The sequence below is a fragment of the Neovison vison genome, chromosome 9, assembly GCF_020171115.1.
Source record: "Neovison vison isolate M4711 chromosome 9, ASM_NN_V1, whole genome shotgun sequence".
Lineage (NCBI taxonomy): Eukaryota > Metazoa > Chordata > Mammalia > Carnivora > Mustelidae > Neogale > Neogale vison.
Window position 1 is genome coordinate 17,427,592 of NC_058099.1, and position 13,653 is coordinate 17,441,244.

Sequence of the window (13,653 nt, forward strand, 5' to 3'; positions counted from 1 at the left end):
CAGCAGGGGTTGAAATGATGGAATGCCAGGCCTCCAGATGTCTGTGCCTTGCAGATGTGTCAGACATGGCTTGGCCCACACATCTGGGAGCTAATCATCACCACGGCTCACATCTGGAGAGGACTTTACAGGTCATGGAGTCCTCCCACTGATGTCCCTGGTCAGATTCCCACAGCAAAGTGGGCAGAGCAGATATCATTAGCCCCATTTGATCAATGAAGCTCCTAAAGTTGTTGTATCCCCTTGCTTTAGGCTATGATAACAAGAGCAATGACAGTGATAATGTAGCCAGTACTTCCAAAGCACTTGCTGTGGGATAGGTACTGGTCTGTTGCATTTTGCCTCTCTAGTGTTGGTCATTGAATCTACATGGCATTTCTCCAAGATGGGTGTTTTTAACCCCACTTTAGAGAGAAGGGGAATGAGTTATGCAAGACCTAGTAGTTTTCTTACCTCCAGATGGTTGTCCTCAACCCTCATGTCTTGCCTTCCTGCCTGCCCACCTGTTAAGGCTAGGAAGGGAAACAGTTCTGACTCCGAATTTTACTTCACTGCTTGCAGCATTTTGTGAAGATCAAAGTGTGGTTCTGATAAGAGACAACCACTTACTCAGACATATGCTGGGTGACTACAGCATGTCTGGCACTAGGTCGGACCATGGGGACACAGTTGAGGGAAAGTGGTTTTCCTATCCCATTCCAGTTGGTTGTAAGTGACGTGAGCATGGTGACCATTCTGTCTCTAGCTCCTAATGGCCCATTCTAGGCACCCTTCATCAATATGTGTTGAATGAGTAAGTTGTCCCAGCTTGCAAGCAGTTAGTTGACAATCTAAGGAAGACCTACTGATGGGTGGGATCTATATTCCTTTTTATTATATCTTATATAATGATAATTACATATTATGTATGTTACAGAATGTTGGGAGCTACAGTGTGGTCTGGACATGGAATGGATGAGCGTGAATGTGGGAGGTTTTCCAGCACTGGCAGTAGCTCAGCACACCTGAAACAGGTATTATAGGTGGAGTACCATCAGATAAGGCTGGACAGGTAAGCAGTGATGTGTGCTGAAGAGTTGGACATTGTCTTATGGGACAGAGATCAGCAAACTTTTTTTCTTTCTTTCTTCTTTTTCTTTCTTTCTTTCTTCTTTTTCTTTCTTTCTTTCTTTCTTTCTTTCTTCTTTCTTTTTAAAATTTATTTATTAAGAGAGAGAGAGACAGCGAGATGCAGAACACAAGCAGGGGAAGTGGGAGAGGGAGAAGCAAGATCCCCACTGAGCTAGGAGCCCAATGTGGGGCTCAATCCCTGGAACCCGGGATCATGACCTGAGCCAGAGACGGCCGCTAAATGGACTGAGCCACCCAGATGACCCAAACATTTTTCCTTAAAGGGTCAGAGAGTACAGGTTTTGGTCTTTGTGGGACACGTGGTCTCTAGCACAACTATTATATTCTGGTGTGGAAATGAATGGGCATAGCACTATTCCAGTAAGGTTTTATTTACAAAAATTGATGGTAGGCCGGATTTGGCCTGTCGGCTATAGTTTGCCAATCCCTGTTGTCAGGTGTTGGGTGACATTAATGCAGTTCAATCAGATTAGATCTCCCTCCTTCCTTCCTAAGTACTTATTGAGCACCTACTGTGTGCCATGTACAGTGGCAGTTTCTTCACTCTTGTTTCTTAAGAATCCATTATAGCAGTGGGACCAGTGCTGTGATGGAAACAAATGGGGTAATGAGATTGCAGAGACTCAAATTTGGGAAGGCTAGCCACATACCACACTATTCCAAGGAAGTGATATGGGAACTCTGGCACAAAATTTGACTAAGAGTAAATTAAGTGAAAAAACTGCTCTAGATGAATAAAAGCTGGAGAGTGACAGACACTTTTAAGGTTAGAAGGACTAAAAGAAATTTGGTGTACCTGGAACCTTGACTATGGTAGGAAGGGTGACAGGAATTGAGGCTGAACTTCTGGTAGAAATACAGTGTGAGTCACATGTGATTTTTTTTTTTTATTATGTTCAGTTAGCACTATATAGTACATAATTAGTTTTCGATGTAGTGTTCAGTGATTCATTAGTTAAGTATAACACCCAGTGCTCACCACAGCACGTACCCTCCTCTATACCCATCACCCAGGTACCCCCTCCCCCCACTCTCCTCCCCTCTGAAACCTTCAGATTGTTTCTCAGGGTCCATAGTCTCTCATGGTTCATTTCATCTCCTTCTCTGATTTCACCCCCTTCAGATTTCCCTCCCTTTTCCTATGGTCCTCCATGCTATTGCTTTATGTTGCACATATGAGTGAAACCATATGATGATTGTCTTTTTCTGCTTCACTTACTTCACTTAACATAATCCCCTCCAGTTCCATCCATGTCAGTGCAAATGGTGGGTATTCATCCTTTCTGATGGCTGAGGAGTATTCCATTGTATATATGGACCACATCTTCTTTATTCATTCATCTGTTGAAGGGCATCTCAGCTCCTTCCACAGTTTGGCTGTTGTGGACATTGCTGCTATGAACACTGGAGTTCATGTGCCCCTTCTTTTTACTATGTCTGTATCTTTGGGGTAAATACTAGTAGTGCAATTGCTGGGTCTTAATGTAGCTCTAGTCTTAACATCTTGAGGAATATCTGTACTGCTTTCCAGAGTGGTTGTACCAGCTTGTGTTCCCACCAACAGTGTAAGAGTGTTCCCCTTTCTCCTCATCCTCATCACATGTAATTTTAAATTTTTTGGTAGCCACATTTAAAAATTGAAACAAGTGAAGATAAATTTAATAATATATTTTATTTAACTCAAGATATCCAAAATACTACTGTCTCAATATGTGATCAATATGAACAACACTTAATGAAATTTTAGATCATCATCATCATCAACATTTGGTACAAAGTCTTTGACAGCCAGTGTGGAGTTTGCACTTAACAGCATATCTCAATTCCGACTGCCCATGTGTCAAGTGATCAAAGCTACAGTGGTCTAGTAGCTACTGAGCTGACTGGCACCAGGCTAGGTCATTCAGAGCCATGTGTACCATCCATGGAGTCTGGGCTTTAGCATTAGTGTAATGGGATTTTTATGTATCATTCTGGGAGCAGGATAGTAATCTTTAAGCTTTTGGTTTCCTTCTGGCCAATTGCATTGAGATAGGGAACTCAAAGAAGAAAAGCAAAAAGCAGAAGGAAGAAAGGAGAATGGCCAGATTTGCATGGGAAATAGAAAGTATGTTGCTTTACCAGAAAAGCTGTGAAAATGGAAAATAAAGGAACCTGATTTTTTAAAGTTTTAATTCCAGTTAGTTACACACCATGACATATTAGTGTTATGTGTAAAATATAGCAATTCAGCACTTCCATACATCACCTGGTGCTCATTGCAACAGATGCGTTCCTTAATCCCCATCACTTGTTTAACTCACTCCCACCCACCCAACTTCCTTTTGGTAGCCATCAGTTTTCTATGTAGTGAAGAGTCTGTTTTTTGGTTTGTATCTTCTTTTTTTCCCCCACCTTTGCTCATTTGTTTTGTTTCTTAAGTTCCACACATGAGTGAAATCATATGGTTTGTCTTTCTCTGATTTATTGCACTTAGCAAAATACTATATGGCTCCACCCATGCAAATGTCAAGATTTCACTCTGTTTATGGTTGGGTAATACTCCATTGTGTGTGTGTGTGTGTGTGTGTGTGCACGTGCACACACACACACACACAGAGACGCACACACACATATATGCTACATCGTCTTTATCCATTCACCAATCAATGGATACTTTCCATAATTTGACCATTATGGATAATGCTGCTATAGACATAAACATCAGGGTGCATATGTCCCTTTGAATTAGTATTTTTGTATTCCTTTGGTAAATAACCAGTAGTGCAATGGTTGGATCATAGGGTAGTTTTATTTTAACTTTTTGAGGAACCTCCATACTTGTTTTCAGAGTGACTGTAGCAGTTTGCTTTCCCACTAACAGTACAGGAGGATTCCCTTTTCTCCACATCCTTGCCAACACCTCTTGTGTTTTTTTGTGTTAATTTCAGTGATTCTGACAGGTGTGAGGTGATATCTCATTGTAGTCATGACACTTCTCCAATCAAGACATACAAATGGCTATGGGAGATTCAAATTAAAACCACATTGAGATATCACCTTACACCAGTTAGAATGGCCAAAATTAACAAAACAGGAAACAATATGTGTTGGAGAGGATGATTTGCATTTCCCTGATGATAAGTGATGTTGAACATCTTTTCATATCTCTGTGGTACCATACTGTTTTGATTACTACAGCTTTGTGATATAGCTTGAAGTCTGGAATTGTGATGCCTCCAGGTTTCTTTTTCTTTCTTTTTTAAAAATATCTTTAAGATATGCTTTTTAAAGATTTTATTTATTTGAGTGAAAGAGAAAGAGAGTATGAGTAGGTGGAGGGGCTAAGGGAGAGGGAGAAGCAGACTCTCGGCTGAGCAGGGAGCCCAATGTAGGGTTTAGTCCCAGGACCCTGGGATCATGACCTGAGCTGAAGGCAGATGCTTAACCAACTGAACACCCAGGATTCTTATTTTTCTTTTTCAGGCTTGCTTTAGCTATCCTGTGTCTTTTGTGGTGGAACCAGATTTTTAACTGATCTAGACTGAGTGTGGTAGGAAGGTCCGGTGTCTGGGGAAAGCTGGTCACACAGTGACGTCTAAGCCTAGGAATCTGGGAAATCCTCAGCTCTCTGAACCAAGTGATAACCAGCAGCCCTCTCCTTCAGAACCCATGGGTGTCAAGCAAGGAAGGGCAGGTCATTCCAGGATACCACCTCATTTTTGTTGCTGCCAGTTGGATGTTCAGGCTGTAAAACCTGCCCTATTGGAGGCAGAGGACTTTGGCAATCCCTTGCATCTGAGCCTAGGGAGGCTGAGACCCATCTTCATATAAAACTCACTAGAGCTCTTAGGTTGGTGGGCTGTAGTCTTGGTTTTACCAACTCCTTTCCCTGGTCTCAGATGTCCTTATGTTTGCCCAATTTCCCACCTGTCATCAAACTTTTAACATAGTTTCTTGTTCAGTCAGCCAAACTCCTACCCAGATCTGACTCTATTTTTAAACATAAGCAATTGAGATGTACTAAGTGTTGGAATTACTGATTGTTATTTTTTAAATTAAGCTTTATTATCTCTAAGTATCTGCCCATAATAGGAAGCCTTAACAATAGGAATTCTTTGGGACACCTCCTTTCATGAATAAATGAAAAAGATTGGTAATTGATGTATTATTTTTATGTTAGCAGGCATTGTCAAAAGTGCTGAAAATTTTTGTTCTAAATTTTAATTGGTTTAGTTACAACCTGGGGTTTGTATGATTAATTGGATTAGCATATGTTTTCTTGTGGATGGAAGTTGACTCAGGTTCTGTCTTGTTCAAATATATTCCTATCTTTCTTAAACAATCACAGACCTTACTGTAAGCCAGGGGATACAGGTTGAATGGAAAACAGCTTCTATGTGTTTTTGAGGAATGGAAGAAATTAATGGACAATTAGTGTATATTTAGGACAGTTTTGCAAGTAATAGGGTCTGGTGGACACCCACAGGAGTGGTCACACAGTGAAGTCTAGTGAAGGCTTAGCTGGACTTGGAGAATGCTTTAAGGAACATAGACAGTTATTTTCAGGGTATTCAGATTGCCTGGGTTCAGATTCATATTCTATCCCTGACTAGTCATTATGGCCTTGGGGAAGTTATTTATAATCTCTTACCTTGATTTCCTCATTTATGAAATGATAATACTGATGATTACATCTACTTCTATGGGTTATTTTATACATATCAAATAAGTTGATTGCATGTAAAGTACTTATTTTTGTGTCAGGCACATAGTGAGCCTGCCATCTATCTAAGCTATAATAATAATTATTAATATGCTGATCATCTAAGCTGAGACGTAGAGAATGAGTAAGAGTAAGCAATGAATAGTTAAGGGAAGGTGTTCTAAGTAAAGAGTAGAGCCTAAGTCCATAGCTGAGACCTAAGAGAACATGGCACGCTCAAGTAACAAAAGGAAGTCCGGATTGGCAAGAGCATAAAGGGAGGGGTGGGTAGGTGATGGGAAGGATGCTAACAAAACACAAGTCTGGCAAGGCAGACAGAATCTGCAGTATAGGGTTTAGGCGAGCTAAAACTTTCACCAGCTGTTATTCCTAAGAATTGAGCCTGTTGACGAATTTTAGGCTTTGAAGACAACATAAATTAACAGGTGAATGGAGTCCTAACCACTGATGTAACCACAACATGAATTACAGGAAAGCTACACATGTTTGAGATGAAAACATTTGGCAGGTAGCTTTATGGAAATATTTTTTAAAAAGATTAACACAGAGAAAAATGTGTAATAACCAAAAGCCATTCTTCTAGCAGAGGAAAAATATCAGGGTTTGGATTTAGGTCTCAGATGGTACACTACAAGTCTGGAAACTAAGTTCTTCTTTGGCTCCTTGGAAAGAGGTTTTGAGGTTGGAAATTGTGCCTCCCTAACCTGTGGTGGTAGAGAATGTGTGTGTGTGTGTGTGTGTGTGCGTGCGCATGTGAGTGTACACACAGATGAATGGATAGATAGATGAATTATATCTATTTCCACAAAGATTGGAGAAAATAGGGTGTCTGGTCACTTCCCTTCCTACATGTGGTGTGTGTTACCTTAATGTGCTTTTAGTCCTGGAAATGAGCGTGTTCCGTATGGCACAGGGTATCAAGAATGAGCTGTTCCTTTTCCATGCAAAGCCCAGACAGGCTCCTGGCAGGAGCCATAGGGGAGGGCACCAAATCTTAGACAAACTTTTGTGAAAGGATGCTACTTGTCTGCTTCTTCATATATTTGAAGGGGAAAGAAGAAATGAGGGAGACACATAAGAGTCCTAAAGTCAGGTGGACATTAGGTTTTCTCTCTTCTTCCTTCTTTTTTCTAAAGTCCTGCTGGTTCTTCAAGGCTCATCTCAAGTGCTACCTCTGCTAAGAAGTACCTTGGGTTCTTCTCCAGCCCTATCTCTGGTGATTGCCTCCTGCCCCACCATATCATATGGAAAATGTTTAGAAATGCAAATTCTTGGGTCCTACTCCAGACTACTCAATCAGAAAATCTGCAGTGGGGCCCAGTAAAAATCCTGAAGGGGATTCTAATGCATGATGAAGTTTGAGAACCATTGATCAGAAGAGGGGTGTGGACAATGGTGGTAAGAATGGCGTATTTCCTAAGAGGTTCCACTGACCCTAGCTTCAGTAGAACTCAAGGGACAAAAATTCTTTACTCTGTTTGGAGGTTAATCCTGAGAACTCTGGACAGTTTACTGTGGATTTAAACTGTTAAAAGGACTCCTGTAAAATCCATGTCTGTCATATTTCCTGCACTAAATTCCCTGTTTCTATAAAAAATGAATTGCTATGTATTTGACTCCTCATGGTCCTTATATCTCTTCTGGCTATTTTTTTAAAGCTCCTAAACACCCTGGAATATATAGTTATCCACACCAAATGTGTGTATTCTGAGTAAATCATGCTCTTTTTCCCCCAGTCCTCGGTATCAGATTAATCAACGATTTTTTTCTACTATTTCCTACAACTCTATCGATCCTAATTGCATTTTCCATCATTGCCCCACTACCACCAGGTCATTTCTCACCTGGACCACTGCTCCAGCCTCCCTCTTGGTCCAAGTTTTCTCCTGTAACTCTTGTTCCACACCAAGAACTCTACCTACCTTGTTCCTGACCTCCTTTTCCCTGAAAATATCCATGTCTTTCCATTACCATCAGAATGACGTCCAAACATGTTAGTGCTGTAGTAGATGTGTTGGAGGATTAATGCTCTAGGGGAATCCCTCAACCAGTGAGTGATGGGAGTGAGTGGATAGATACCTCACTCCACATGGCACCTCAAGGATGGTAACTCTGAGGGGTGGTGTTCCCCTGGCTCAGAGTTCCCAGGGGGCTTGAGCTTCAGTTGCTCACAGTAGTAATATGTTTGTTACCCCCTTCAGTTGGCTTCCCATTGTTGTTTCACATCCCCTCTTCTCTGCTGGGATCCTGGGATCATGATACAGATAAACTACTTGTACTGGAATCCTTGATTCACGATTTGCTTCTAAAGGAACCAAATGAAGACACACATTTACTGAGGTTTTGACAATTTGTTATCTCCGTAACTCCCTGGTATTAGCTGGCACCTTTCTTCCGAATGTGACTTCCCAGTTAACCCTTAGTCCCAGTTCAGATCCCAGTAGCCTGAACACTTGCATTCCCCAAACAAGCCATGCGCCATTTTACCCCCACAGTCTTTACACACTCTGTTGTTTGTGCCTGCAACAATTGTCATTTGCCTTCTGGGATGATTTCCCCCATTTATAGTGCTGCGCTCCAAAGAGCTGATTGCTTGCCTCTGGCTATAGTTGGATGAGAAACTCAGGGCTGTGACAGTGGCTGTCTGGTTTGACCAACTTATCAGTGCTCAGTCTAATGCAGTGCACATAGTAATTCTTAATAAAACAATTATTCAACATTTAATTGGATAAATGATGATATTTAAAAGTTAGTAAATGTATTTTGTAAAGTATTAAGTGGTGCAAATGTAGAAGGAGATATTTGTACAATGACTTTAGCAACTTGGCTTTCAGACTTTGTCCAGGGGACTTGGTCACCATTGCTGTATCCTCTGGGAAGAGTTCTGCTTGGCTTAGGGGGCTACAGGTTAAAGAAGGAAATGAAAGCATTCAGCCAGGCAGGTAGCCGAGGCTGGGTTATGCATGGTGCAGCCTCAAAGTGATATGGGAATAAGAAATCTCTCGTTCCCAGGAGTGGACAATGACCAGGCTGCATGCGTGTCAAGGAGAGGAAAAACAAAGCATCTCAAGACCCCTCTTCATTTTGTCTCTGGGGCATGGAACCCAGGCTTTCAATAGCCCACCAATGACTAACTCCCTTTAAGACCCAAGTAGCAGCAGGGCAAGTTAGACAACAATGCTACTTTGTCTTCTACTAGGGCTCTGGGGAAGTGACAAGTCCAAGTTCTGATGGAGCCTCTGACAATTTCCCTGTCTGCAAAATAGACTAGATTAGATTAGTTCCATTTACATCAGGTTCTTTGGAACCCCCAAAGCTTTAGGAAGTTGTTGCTGGGTTGATCCTGAGCTAGTTAAAGAAGATAGGCATGGGCCAACTAGGGGAGTCACTCGTCCTCTCTTTGATTAAAGAAGCTCTTTTGACTTGTTGGTATTTTGTGTAATATTGCACTTGGCCAAAATGTTTGAGAATCTTTGACCTGCTTTCTTCTTAGACAGTCTCCCAAGGATATGAGGCAAGGGAAGGAAAGGCAGATCCACACAGAATAGATGGTGGCATAGGTTCATTACTGTTACATGGAAGCTCCTTGGGTAAAGCAGATTACAAACCGCTCTAGCTCTGTTTGGGATAGGATGTGTTTCCCAAGGGAATAAGCTCCATTCTTTTGGCTCCTTTGCACCCACTTCTCCATGATATTTCTTGCAGCAGTTCTATCACATTATTCAGTTTGCGAGCAATAGACTCAGACCAGCTCATTTCATCTTCTTCTTGGTCATTATTATGCCCAGTGCCCAAATGAGGAAGGAAGCCTGAGATTCAGCCCTGAAGTGGCTTCTTGGTGGTCAGATAGTGCTAAAAAGCAGAACAGCTTTGAGCTTCGGAGCTCAGGGCTCATGACTACCCACTCTCCCACAATACCAGCGCACTGCTTTCCCTCCCTACCCATTGTATAGTCAAGCTTTGTTGTGCTTTAAAGAATTGTTGCTAATTTGGGGGGAAATATGGATGTCAGTGCATGCTGCTGAAATGAAGTGGGGTCTTCCTCCATTTCAGAAAAATATTCTAGAAAAATATCTTCTTTCTAAGGGAGCATTTTTGCCAGTGAATCTTTTTAAAAACTTTGGTATTGACATAATACACATGTAGAAAACTATGTACACTTAGTATAAGTACTTGATGAATTTCATAAACTTAGACATGTGTAACCAGCACTCAAATCAAGATACAGGACATTACTAGCCTCCCAGAAAGCCCCCTTTTTACCTCTCTGAGGGATCCCACTATCCTGACTTCTAAGGGCACTGAAGTTTTTCTCCTTCTCCTTCTTTTCCTCTTCCTTTTCCTTCTCCTCTTCCTTCACCTTTTCCTCCTTCTCCTGATCTTCCTCCTCCTTTTCCTTCTCCTCTCTCTCCTCCTCCTCTTTATTATTATTGTTATTATTATTAATAATTTATGTATTTACTTATTTTTGCTGTTCACATTTGGGTTTTTTTTCCAGTCTCTTTATTTTGAAAAATTTTTAAAGATTTATTTATTTATTTATTTGAGAGAGAGAGAGTACCAGCAGGGGGAGAGGGAAGAGGCAGAGGGAGAGAGAGAATCAACAAGCAGACTCCCTCTTGAGTGGGAAGCCCGATGTGGGGCTTGATCTCAAGACCCTAAGATCTTGACCTGAGCAGAAACCAAGAGCTGGCTGCTTAACCAACCAAGCCACCCAGGCACCTCTCCATTCTCTTTTAAAGAAATGATTTGTTTGGGTCAAACTCATATAACAAAATTAATGACTTTATTTTTTTTTAAGATTTTATTTATTTATTTCAGAATGAGAGTAAGAGAGAAGGGGAATGGGCGCCTGGGTGGCTCAGTGGGTTAATCTCAGGGTCCTGGGATCGAGTCCCGCATCGGTCTCTCTGCTCAGCGGGGAGCCTGCTTCCCTCTCTCTCTCTCTCTGCCTGCCTCTCCATCTACTTGTGATCTCTCTCTATCAAATAAATAAATAAAATCTTAAAAAAAAGAGAGAGAGAAGGGGAATGAGTAGGGAGAGAGCAGAGGGAGAGGGAGAAGCAGACTCCCTGCTGAGCAGAGACACCCCCCTGCCTCACCCCACAGTGCAGGGCTCCATCCCAGGACACTAGAATCATGACCTGAGATGAAAGCAGATGCTTAACTGAGCCACACAAGTGCCCCAAATTAACAACTTTAAAAAGCTACAGTTTGGCATCATTTAACATATTCACAACATTGGGAGACCACCACCTTTATCTAGTTCCAAACTTTTCCATCACACCAAAGTAAAACCCTTTACCCAGTAATCAGCTTCTCCTCATTTGACTCTCCTTAAGCCCCTGGCAACCAACAATCTTTGTCTTTCTATATGAATTTATCTATTCCGATAATTCATATAAATGGAATCATATAATGTGTGACCTTTTGGTTAGTGGCTTTGAACACAATATTTTGGAGGCTGATCAACTTTGCAGCACACATCAATATTTCATTTTTTTAATGACTGAATAATGCCTTTTTGTTTGTGTCTACCACAGTATGCTTGTCCTTTCATTTGTTGATGGATATTTGGGGTGTTTCACCTTTTGTCTATTGTGAATAGTGCAGCTACAAACTTGTGTACAGGTACTTCTTGAGTATCTGCTTTTAATTATTTTGGACAGAGGGGAATTTTGAGATCATACAGCAGTTCTACGTTTAACTTTTTGAAGAACCAACAAAGAGTTTTCCACAGTGGCTGCACCATTTTATGTGCCCACCAGTAGTGTACAAGGGTTTTAATTTCTCCACATCATCACCCCCCCTTGTTATTTTCCACTGTTTCATTATATCCATCCTTTGTCTTTAATCTTTGGAGAAATGTCTACTCAAGTTATTTTTTTCCATCTTCAATTGGGTTCTTTGTCTTTTTGTAATAGTTCTTTGTATATTCTTTATAAATGATTTAGAAATATTTTCTCTAGTTCCTTGATAGTGTCCTTTGAGGCACAAAAGTTTTTAATTTTGATGAAGTCTAATTTATTTTTTCATCGGTTGTTTGTACTTTGGTGCCATATCTAAAAATCTATCACCAAATCCAAAGTCATTGGGTTCTTCTAAGAATTTTATACTTTTAGCTTTCATATTTGGGCCGTTGATCCATTTTGAGTCAGTTTCATGTATATGGTATGAGGTAGGGGTCCAATTTCATTCTTTGACAGTTGCCCCAGCACCATTAATTGTGCTCTGCTTCTTTCTGTACTTCATAAAATGGAAATCCCATAGTATGTATTTTTCATGTCATACTTTTTTTGCTTGACAACATTTTTGTGGGATTTATTTGTATTATTGCATAAAGTTGTAGATCATTTGTTCTTATTGCTGTATAGAATTTCATTGCATTAATATGTACTTCTTATTTGCCCACCATACTGTTGATGGGCATTTGGTGAGTTTCCAAGTTTGGGCTGTGTTCAGTAGTGCTACTCTAAACATTCTAGAAGTTGTTTTTGGTGAATATAGGTATGCATTTCTTTTGGGTGTACTCTTAGAAGTGGAATTGCTGGGTCTTAGGGCATTTTCTTTGGCATTAGATACTGTCATAACATCTTCTTGATTAGGAAAATACTAATTATGAATAGGCACCCTACCTACTTTTACTGAATATGGGAAGTAAGGCAGTGGAAAAGGAAGATATATGGAAATTGAGGGAGCTAGAAATAAACTTAACATTTCCCCACTAAGTGCTTTAACTGCTAGCCCAGATTCCCCTGAACTGCCGACTGTGCTTCTTCATTCTACAAACTAACACTGATCCTTTCCAAAGATGGCATAAATTATGCTCTCAAAAGCAGCAGCTCTACAAATGAACTGGAATGGCTTAAGTACTCCCTTCCTCTTACCTCAGATAAACTGTACTTTTATGTCCAGGACTTTCCAGACTATCCATCACAGAATCACTAACTGTAAGAAGTAGAAAGGCCCTTAGTTCACACTATCATTTTGAAAATGGGAAGTCTAAGCACCAGAGAAAAGAAATTTGCTCTAGCTAGAATAAATACTGGAACAAATCTTTTCCCATTTGTATTATGATAGGAAGAAAGGATAACATAAGAAATAAAATTGTGGGTTTAAAACTTTGACATGTGTGGGCCAAGATCCTGGCTCTACTACTTGCTTACTGTGTATTTGGGCAAAGTGTCTCATTTCTATGAATCTTGATATTCTCATCCATAAAATGGATTTAAAGATATGTGTTTACAGCATTAGTGTTAGGAGTAAATTAAAGAATGGATAAAGGTTATTTCTCTGTAAATGGAACCTTATTTAAAAATTGTTATATAGGCCGTCTTCCCCACCCTAACTGCTCAGTAGACAATAGGGTAGCTATAGAAGTACACATAACCTGTTCTTCTCATAGGTTTGAGGCAAGCTCAGTGTCATTCCAAGAAACAAGACTCTACCAGACATGGATGGAAACTTCTGGGAAAAAAATGCTCACTTAGCATCAATCATGATACAAATTGGTAACTTGTTCGGGGGGATCCAGATAGTACATAGATGATGATGTCTCTCATCAAATTAGACAAGAGCATCCTGGTCAAGGAGAGACTATTGACCAGGGAGGCAGAAGAGGGGGCTCTATGTCTATCATGAGCTGTAGCCCTGGAGAGTCTTCTCCCCCACCCAATCTTCAGTTTACATTTGACCAATAAAGAAACTGGACTAAACACAGAAAAGCAACTAGAACATTTATACTGCCACTTTCCCTTTCATTTCTGTGATAGGATATCTGTGATTCATCAGTCTTATACAATTCACAGCACTCACCA